Consider the following 11069-nt stretch of genomic DNA (forward strand, 5'->3'; position numbering starts at 1 on the left):
ATTAACAACAGAGATGAGTTTCAAGCTCATTTCCCAGATTCCCATCTTACTACTTTTCCAGGAGGCCTTACTATTTGATCTTCATGTTGGCCAACTTAGAAACCAATTTTTGCTACCAGTTTTTACTCTGATCCTTATTTTCTGGTTCAGTGTAGTTTCTAGTTCCTTAAATGAGGCAGGAACGTGATAAGAAACAAAAATTACCAGATTTGCTTTGATTGTCTCCCATTTCTTCCTTTACTTTTAGAGATGCAGGACTTGCCTCAATGGAGAAAAGTCAAACTCATACCCTAATCTCAAGCAGATCTATAATCTCTATATCCTAAACTTTGATGCATGTTTATTTTTTTTAAATTTAGTTTTCTTAACTGATTCAATGTGATTTGTAGATAAAATTTTAAGAACCTAATGATATTCCCTTCTCCCCTCTCTCCCTCCTTCTCTCTCTCTCCCACCCTCCCTTTCTCCCTTTCTTTTTTTTTGACATAATATATTTTAAAATTACATTAAAGAGGCTTAATACGTCACCAAATAAGAAGTTTAACAAGTAAAATGCAGAAAGACCCTAGATTAGTAGAAATATAGACAATGGCTATAAACAATAATTGAATGGAAAAATGACCATTTCACCCATATATAGTACATTTTAAAGTAATCAGAGATCATTAAAACTATAGCAGTATAACATTCTCAACGATTGGTTTGACAAAGGTAAACAAAGCTTTACAAAACTATATTTGCCGCAATTCTGATACACACAGGCATTTCTTTTTTCTTCCTTTTTTTCTTTTTAAATTTTAGCTCCCACTTATATGGGAGAACATGCACTATTTGTCTTTCTGGGTCTGGCTTATTTCACTAAACATGATGTCCTCTAGTTGTGTCCATTTTGCTGCAAATGGTCGAATTCCATTCTTATTTATAGCTGAAAAATATTCCATTGTGTATATATACCATATTTTCCTTATCAATTTATCTGATGATGGACATCTTGATTGGTTCAAAATTTTGGCTATTGTGAACAGTGCTGCTATAAATATGATAGTGTAGATATCTCTGTGATTCATGTCTTTTGGGTATATACCCAGTAGTGGGATTGCTGGATCATACGGCAAGTCTATTTCTAATGTTCTAAGAAATTTCCAGGAAAGAATGACCCATCAAAGAAGGAGGTACCTTTCTCTGAAGGGAGGAGAGAACTTCCACTTTGATTATGGCCTTGTTTAAATAAGGTCGGAGTTTGTGAACTCAAGAGGCTTCCATAGCCTTGGCAGCTCATGACAAAAGCCTCGGGTGATTAGTGACATCATAAATAAGAGTGTCAATTGTTAAATCAACAACAGGAGTCACTATACACTTGCTCCCCATGTAGGATCTCTGTCCTTAGTGTGTTGTACTATGAGAATTAACAGTAAAACTAGTATTCAAACAGTGCTTTATACTTTGTGTTTCTGTGTGGGTGCAAACTGTTAAAATCTTTACTTAGTAAGTATGTACTAAGTTGATCTTCTGTATATAAAGATAATTGAAAATGATTCTTGATGAAGAATGGGATTGGAGAGGGAATAGGAGATGGGATGGTTGTGGGTGGGAGGGAGGTTATGGGGGGAAAAGCCACTATAATCCAAAGGTTGTACTTTGGAAATTTATATTTATTAAATAAAAGTTTAAAAAAAAAAAGAAATGTCCAAGGCCACTGCTGTGCTGTATCAGGTACACTGGCATCCCATATGAACACCAATTCAACTCCGAGCTGCTCTACTTCTGATCTAGCTCCCTACTGATGTGCCCAAGGAAAGCAGCAGAGAAATGCCCAAGTGCTTGGGGCCCTGCCAGAAGATGCTCCTAGCTCCTGGCTCCTGGCTTCAGCCTGGCCCAGCTCTGGCCATTAATGACCATGTGGGGAGTGGAAGACCATCCGCTGGTTCACTCCCCAATTGGCTGCACCTGCCAGAGCTGCACTGATCTGAAGCCAAGAGCCAGGAGCTTCCTCTGGGTCTCCCGCATGTGTGCAGGGGTCCAAGGAATTAGGTCATCTGCTGCTGCATTCTGAGGCCATAGCAGAGAGCTGGGTCAGAAGTGGAGCAGCTGGGACACGAACTGGCGCCCATATAGGGTGCTGGCACTGCAGGCGGTGGCCCTACCCTCTATGCCACATCGTTGGCCCCCAAACCCAGATCTTAGAAGAATGCTCTAAATGTACTGACTTCACTTCATCACCACTCATCCATTCTGAAACCCACTGTATTTTACTTTTCTACTTCATTTTGTCATTGAAATCACTTTTACCAAAATCACCATGAACTTCATATTGCCAGAAATGTCAGTTCTTTGTTTTCAACTTTTTGACCTCTCAGCAGGTTCATCATAGTTGACCACTCCCTCTTTGAAATAATCTCTTCTTCTCTCAGGTTTTTGTGACATTAATTTGTGTTTGTGTCTTTATGTCTCTGGCTACTCTTACCCTACTTCTGAATCAGGAGTGGGGAACACCTGACCCGTGGTCCATATAAGACCTGCAAAATCCTTGGGTCTGGCCCTGCCAAGGCAACTGCAGGCAGTACTCAAAACCCAGTAAATGTATAGCAGGCTAATTTTTAAGTTGATGATTTTGTATGGCCCATGAATGATGTTACAAATATCCAAATGACCCTTGGAAGAAAAAGGGTCTCCCTCCCACCCCCGTATAAAGAACTTTCAAACTTTAATATACATTAAAATTGGGACAGTGCTGTGGCGTAATTGATTAAGCCTCCATATGGGCACCAGTTCAAGTGCTGGCTGTTGCACTTCTGATCCAGCTCTCTGCTGTGGCCTGGGAAAGAAGTAGAACATGGCCCAAGTCCTTGGGCCCCTGCACCCACTTGGGAGACCCAGAAGAAGCTCCTGGCTCCTGGCTTTGGATCGTCCCAGTTCTGGCTGTTGCAGTCATTTGAGGAATGAATCAGCAGATGGAAGACCTCTATCTTTCCCTCTCTCTCTAACACTACCTTTCAAATAAATGGATAAATCTTTAAGAAATACATTAAAATCATTTTAGAAGCTTGCTAAAGTATGGAATTGGGGGCCTCATCATTGTAGGTTCTTATGTAATAGTTCTGGATGAAGCCTTGGAATCTATACCTATAGTCAGCACTCCAAAGCTGATGATATACAATGGCTTGTGAATCTAATTTTTGAGAAATTTTGCTCCTTATGTTTCATTCTTGTGCCTCTCATCTGTGTGCACTTTGTTGGAGAGCTCATCCATTTCTGTGTCAATGCTTCTCAATCCTGGCTGCATGTAGAGACATATGGGGAGCTTCAGAAGAGTGCTCATTCCAATTCCACACCAATTAAATCACAAACTGCAGGGATGGAACTGGGACTTCAGTATTTTTTTAATTATTTATTTGAAAGACAGAGAGGGAGAGAGAGGGAGAGAGAAGGAGAGAGAGAGGGAGAGAGAGAAGGAGAGAGGGAGAGAGAGAGAGGGAGAGAGAGAGAGAGAGAGAGAGAGAAACTTCCATCCACTGCTTCACTCCCCAAATGGATGCAACCCTGGCTGAAGCCAGGGAAGCTAGAATCCCACCTGGGTCACCCACTGGGATGGCAGGGACCCAAGTTCTTTTGGGCCATCTTCAGCTGCTTTCCCAGGTGTATTAGCAGGAAGCTATATTGGAAGTGGAGCAGCCAGAGCTTGAAATAATACTCATATTGGTTGCAAGTGTTGCAGGTGGTGGCTTTACCCACTATGCCACAGTGCCAGCCTCAGAATTTCAGTACTTTCAAAAATTCCTAGTTTATTCCCATACGCAGTCAAATTGAGAACCACTAATCTATAGTCTTAGCACTTTTATTTTAGCTTTTACCTGGACTGCTGCAGTGGTCTCCTATGTGGCCTTACTTTCACAGTTCTTCTCCAACCCGTACTCCACACAGAAAACTTAACCTGTTAATGATATAAATTGTCATGTAATCCCTTTGCTTGAAACTCTCACTTTAATAAGACCCTGGTTTACCACTCCAACTTCAACTCTACTTAATCTCTCCCAGCACACGATGGTGCTGCCCTATGATATGGGGTGCTGGCGTTGCAAACAGCCCCTCAACCCACTTCGCCACAGCACTGGCCCCTTGTATCTGTCTTAATTTGAATTGCCACACTTCTTGCTTTATATCATTCAGCTGGAAATTCCCGTGCTCAAGAGTTCTCTCCTATTTTATAACATCAGTCTGTTCCTTTGATTGCACTTCTCAGTGTGACAGTTTACATGTTTATAACACTTTCCCACAAGATTATAAGGTTCTTTAGGGCTGGTATCGTAATAGGTCTTAATTTTATTACTGTATCTTTAGCAGCTAACACACATTGCCTTGTAACTAATAGAAGCTTAGTATAAATTTGAGTTATAAATAAATAAATTTAGTATCTCTAGAAAACTGTATGAAATGATTCCTTCAACTCCTCTTCCCAGCTCACCAAATTTGGCAGATTGAAGTCAGGAGCTAGGGACTCAGTCTGGGTGGCAGAGACCCAAGTACTTGAGACTTCACCTGCTGCCTCCTAGGATACACGTTGACAGAAAGCTGGAATTGGAAGCAGAGCCAGAACATGAACCCAGGTACTCCAGCATGGGCTGCAGAGATTCTAAGTGGCGTCTTAACCATTGAACCAAATGCATAGCCCTGCTTGTGATTTTTAAATATCCTAAATTTCAGTTAGCTAATGTGATACTAGCTTTATGGTCATGTTACACCTACTCTCATTACTGTAATGTCAAGTGTCCCAAGAAAATGCAGTGTAAAGTCAAAACCAAAATGTAAACTATTTTTTTCCTAGCCATTCTCATTGCTCCCTCGAGCTAACTTTTGCACTATGCTACTACCCTCTGTCTTACATACATTTATGTCTTAATAGCCAGGTTTCAAGAATAGTTTATTACATCTTGAGACCTGTGTGTCCTTTATAGTTTCTCTAAGATTAATTTGGGGGAGAGAGCCAGTAGCTTTTACTAGTTTTCCACCATTGACAGAATCTTTGGAAGTCTCCCTTAGGTGTTTTATATATGAACTGCTGTTGAGTTAGATACTCCCATACTGTGTTTGATTTGTACAATTTAGTTCTTGAATATTTATAGTTTTTTCAATATACTCAGTTTTGTTAATTGTTATATCTTTCCAGAAATTTTTGAATCTTAATTCTGTAACCTAGCATAACTATCACAGTTATCAGGCCCAAATTTCATAAGCACACATTTTGTGCTTTCATCCAAGTCCCTTTATATTGTGGTATTCATAGCACTGTAAAACCATTGTTATTTATTACTCATAGAGTTTCATAAAAATTTTAAAGGAAGCACTTTTGTCCGAAGGAAAAAGGCCTGAGATTATTGAGATGCAAAAACTGAGTAAGGATGTGGGTAAGCATGTGAGTAAATCAAAACAAACATTGGCTATCTTCATGTTAAGTGAAGATAATTGCTAATATTTTTAAAGATTTATTTTAAAGTTGGGGTTACAGAGAGAGAGAGGGAGAGACAGAGAAATCTTCCATTCACTGGTTTACTCCTCAGATGGCCAGATTGGCTGGGACTGGGCCAGGCCAAAACCAGGAGCCAGAAGCTTCTTCTAAGTCTCCCACTTGGGTGCAGGGGCCCAAACACTTGGGCCATCTTCCACTGCTTTTTCAGGCCATTAGCAGGAAGGTGAATGGGAAGTGGAGCAGCTGGGACTGGAACTGGTACCCATATAGGATGCCAGTGTTTCAGGCTGCAGCTTTACCTGCTATGCCACAATGCTGGCCCTAACAATTGCTAATTTGAGGCATTGAAGAAAGCATAAGATAAAACTCAAATACCAGAACAAGTTTATATACTTTGTGAGGGAGGAGTGATCTGAGTTAAGGCTCCATGAGATTTATCTTTTCAGGAAAAGGGAAGATAACTAACTTTAGGCTTTATGCTTAAAAATGCCTAGAGTAACCATTAAAATACTAAAAACAGTATAATGAAATAGGAGGGGGAAGTGGTCTTAAAGAAAAAAAACGGATATTGGAGCTGGCATATGGCACAGCAGGTTAAACCACTGCCTGCAATGCTGGCAACCCATATAAGCACCCATTTGAGTCCTGGATCCTCTACTTCTTATCCAGTTCCCTGATGATGCACCTGGGAAAACAGTAGAAGACGGCCCAAGTCCTTGGGCCCCTGTACCCACGTGAAGCTCCTTTGCTCCTAGCTTCCACTGGGCCCAACCCCAGCCATTGTAGATATTTGGGGAGTAAATCAGGGAATGGAAGATCTCTCTCTCTCTCTCTCTCCCCACCCCCCACCTCTCCCTCTCCCTTCTCCCTCTCCCTCTTTGTGTCTGTAACTCTGCCTTTCAAATAAATCTTTTAAAATCTGTGTTGGTGGAGAAGAGCCTCCAAAAATCCATGCCTTTCATAAAGGCAATATCACTGGCAAAAATCATCAAAGTTAACTTGCAACTCTGGAAATTAACCAAAGGCTACAACAGTCTAACAGTTATTTAAGAAAAATGGCATAGTGAGGATTATGATGTTTTAATTTGCACTATTGCCGTCTTCCTCTTAGCTCTCTAATAGCTTTGAAAACCAACAGTCTTAGAATCATATGTACCTGTGAGTATGTGCAATCTCACAGGCACACAAAGGTGGCAGAATGGGTTTGGAACTTCCAAAAGAATGACCTTTCTGGCCATTCCCTGGAGAAACTTTGATTAGAATTGATGTCCATTTGATCTGCTTCATGACTTCCTGAGTGAGGAAAGGCCTGTCCCCAGGATATTTCTCATTAAAATGCAAGCCAGAGGCAATTGTTTAACATCACAGTTTGCTGTGAGTGGCAGTGACAATTGAGTCAAACAAGCAGCAGGCCCCAAAACTTAAAAATCTGGGGAATGAAGTTTCCATAGCAAACTTTTTCAAGTTGTGGTGTATTCCTGAAAAGTCAAAAATTGGTGATACCACAAGTGCGGGGTCAGGTGCATACCCAAGAAAGACTAGAAGCCGCAGTTCTCACCTCTGTATGACCCTGAAGATCTGCACAAGCAAGAAATGAAAGCTGCGGCAGAATTGTCAACTGCCATAGCATAAAGGCCATGGCCCAACTTAAAAACAGAACCCCCAGCAAAAGATGGGAGACTTACTGACTTAAAGACTTTAAAGTAATTTTTGTTTGTTTACTTGCACACCACTAAACTTTGTAAGCAGAGGTTTCAGTGGCTGAACACAATAAAGCATACAGATTTTAAAGAATTAGTTCAGGGAAGTCGGTAAGCAAATAGAAACAACAAACTCTCTCCTGCAGAGGGAGAACTGATTTCCATAGTTGCCAAGTTATATTTCTCAAGATGTCCAATTTTCACCAAAACAGACACGTAAATAATTGCAAAAGTGTGGTGCAAACACAAGAAAAAAAATGTCAATAGAAGCAATTCCTCAGGAAGCCCAGTTATATGCCCTGCCATGCAAAACCTATAAATAAGTAATTATTTGAAAAAACTCAAGGAAACCATGTGTCAACAATTTAAAAAGTTATTAGTAGTATTAACTCAGAGATGTACACCAACATAAATCATAGTCAAATTGTCAAAAGACAGAAACTTGGAAGCTGAAAGAGGAAAATGACTATCAACTACAAGGAATCCTCAATAAGATTTTTTTTTAATTTATTTATTTGTTTGAAAGAGTTACAGAGATAGAGAGAGATAGAGGCAGAGAGATCTTCATCTGCTGGTTTACTCCCCAGATAGCCACAATGGCCAGGGCTGGGCCAGGTCAAAGCCAGCAGCCAGGAGCTTCTTCCAGGTCTCCCATGTGTGTAAAAGGGGCCTAAACATTTAGGCCGTCTTCCACTGCTTTCCCAGACCATTAGCGGGGAGCTGGATGGGAAGTAGAGCAGCCAGCACTGGAACTGGCACCTATATGGGATGCCAGCACCACAGGCAGTGGCTTTACTTGCTACACCGTGATACCGGCCCCCTCAATAGGGTTAGCAACTCATTTCTCATCAGAAAAAATAGAAGCCATAGGACAGTAGGACAACATTCAAAACACTGAAAGAAAAAGACTAAAATTATAGCTCTGTAACTAACAAAATTATTTTTCAAAAATTAAGGAAAAATCAAGATATTCTAAAATAAACAAAAGATAATTTATCACCAGCAGGCCCACTGTATGAGAAATACTAAAAGGTAGTTCTTTAACATGAAACAAAGGAACTCTAGAGAGTAACTTGAGTATACATGAAGAAATAGAGAACACCATTAAAGGTAAATGCATAGGTAAGTCAAAGTCAATGTAAGCACATTTCTATTTATAACTCTTTTCTTCTCTGAACTGATTTGAAAGATACTAATATAAAGCAACAAATTAAGAAACTGTTGATGGGCATAGAAGGTTATAAAGATATAACTTGTGTGACAATGACAGACCAAAGAGCTGGATTAGAGCAAAGTTTTGGTATAATGTTGAAATTAAGTTGCTATTAATCTGAACTAGATTGTCCTAAAATGACATATTAATTATAAAATCAAGACAATTTCTAAGAAAATAAACATAGAATAAAAGAGACAAGAGAATTGAAATGACCTACTACAAAATATCTATGGGGTCAGCACTGTGGTGTAGGAGGTAAAAGCCGCAGCCTGCAGTGCCGGCATCCCATATGAGCGATGGATCGAGTCCCAGCTGCCCTACTTTCCAATCCAGCTCCCTGCTAATGTGCCTGGGCAAGCAGTCTAGGATAGCCCAAGTGCTTAGGACCCTGCACCCACATGGGCTACCCAGATAAAGCTCCAGGCTGCTGGCTTCAGCCTAGCTCAACCCCAGCCTTTGCAGCCATTTGGGGAGTAAACCAGCAGATGGAAGATCCCTCTCTCTCTCCTATCTCTGCCTTTCAAATAAATAAATAAATCTTTTAAAAATAATAAAACTTATATATCATACTGTTTAGGGGAAAATAAATAATGAGTATGAAACCTGCCTAGAAACAGCTATCACATAATCAATATTTCAACTCATCATTAAATTATAAGTCTAAACTTATATGCTTCCAATATCTTTGTCTTAAAATATAGAAACAAAAGATGAGCAAATCTACTATTATATATTATCATATATTTCTCAGTGTTTGGTTCATTATGCAGACAAAAAAAACTAAGGAGAACAATTTTAACAGTACAATGCATATGTGTGGTTAAATGCACTTTTATATGGATGACTTCACTGAGCAAGTATTTGGCCACAAAATACAGCAGTTAAGGGTATTGGCAAAAGAAGGTTGAAGTGATAGGTCATAAGCTTAATAGAAAAGCAAATCAAAAACAAAGGAAAGTTCATTTGGTTGAAGTAGATAGGTCATTGAGTTGATAGTTGAAGAACAATGTCTTGGGGCCCACACTGTGGCCTAGTAAGCTGCCCCCTGTGCTGCTGGCATCCCATATGGGCATTGGTTCATGACCCAGCTGCTCACTTCTGATCCACCTCTCTGCTATGGCCTGAAAAAAGTAGAAGATGGCCCAAGTCCTTAGGCCTCTTTACCTGCATGGGAGACCCACAAGAAGCTCCTGGCTCTTGGCTTCGGATTGGCATAGCTCCAGCCATTGCAGCCATCTGGGGAGTGAACCAACGGATGGAAGACCTCTCTCTCTCTTTGCCTCTCCTTCTCTCTCTGTGAAACTCTGACTTTCAAATAAATCAATCAATAAATAAGCAAGTATTTAAAAAAAACTCTAGGGAAGATCTGTTCTCAAAGAATCTGTGTACCCTCTTTGATAGGCTTTGTGAAGTGTCTTGAGCCATTTAATTTCTCAGTCAACAAGAATAACCAACCCCACAGATTAACTCTTAAGGATTTGTAAGGGTTAATTAGATAAAATGTTTCTGTTTCCTAAGAAGCCATAGGTTTGCTACAACAAGGATAAAGTGTTTTCTTGTTCTTGAGTTTCTTTTTTATATCAAAGCTATTTTTATTACAACCAATTCCACTGAACTCTCTAATTTCAATAGATTTTAAAATTAAACTCTCTAGAGGAAAAGAAATAATGAACAAAGAGAGAAAATAAGCCAACAGTATGACATGAAGCAGCATGCACAGTTGATTACTAAAAAACAACATCCAAAAAGACTCTGGGTTCTTCAGAACATTTGCTTAATTATGGTCATGATCTTTGCCTTCCAAGAATAATATAGTATGCACTGTCTTTTAACAAGGGTAGAGAAGACATTGGCAGCAAGATGTCTCCTTAGGGTTGTTTTTCAGGTCATGGCATGTAAACGAAGATGTCTATCTTGTATATTCCTAAGAAAATGAGATGAGGAGTCATTAAGCTCTACTATCTTGATCAGTTTGAAAATATTTTAATAGAAATGATAGACTTAAGAAACTTTAAATAAAATCTCACTAATTTTAAAATACTCAGGCATTTTAAGACGTGTGTGTTTTTTCCCCTTAATCCAAAACAAGTTCCTTCTTCCAGAAATTCTATTACCAATTTCCTCTTTGTTTAATTTAGTTTATATTGTGTCATGGCAGGATTTAGAATTCAACCTTGTGGTCAGGATTTAGAACTCAATCTTCTCAGATGCTTTTCTTTAAAAATGTATCCCGCTTTCTCACTCCCATTATCCTACTTTTGCTCTTTCTTTCCTTTGATACCTAGCTCGATTTTCCTTTTATAGGGCCTTGTCTCTTGCTGCTTTTTCAGTTTATTTCTTATAATAGATAATATTAGAAGGCACATTTAAAAGTCTATTCTTCCCATGGGCATTTAGTAAGTCTATTACACACTAGAATGCTTTCTAGGCCCAAAGAATGAATTCCTAATGGTTTAATGGAATTTGAATCAACATTTCTATAAGGGTGTTGTCTGTGTCTCTACTTCCATACTTGTCACTTTCATATCTGCTTCCCTCCCAAACCTCATTCTGCCAGCTACCTCAATCTGACCAAGCTTTGGATGTGGTCAGTTCTCACAGAAGGTATTAGTACATTCATCAGGATAGTCAAAGGGTAGTGTGGTGAGTGTATGTAGGGGGTTGGAGGAGAGAGGGCAATGCTTAAATG

The sequence above is a fragment of the Oryctolagus cuniculus genome, chromosome X, assembly GCF_964237555.1.
Source record: "Oryctolagus cuniculus chromosome X, mOryCun1.1, whole genome shotgun sequence".
In the NCBI taxonomy this organism is placed as follows: domain Eukaryota; kingdom Metazoa; phylum Chordata; class Mammalia; order Lagomorpha; family Leporidae; genus Oryctolagus; species Oryctolagus cuniculus.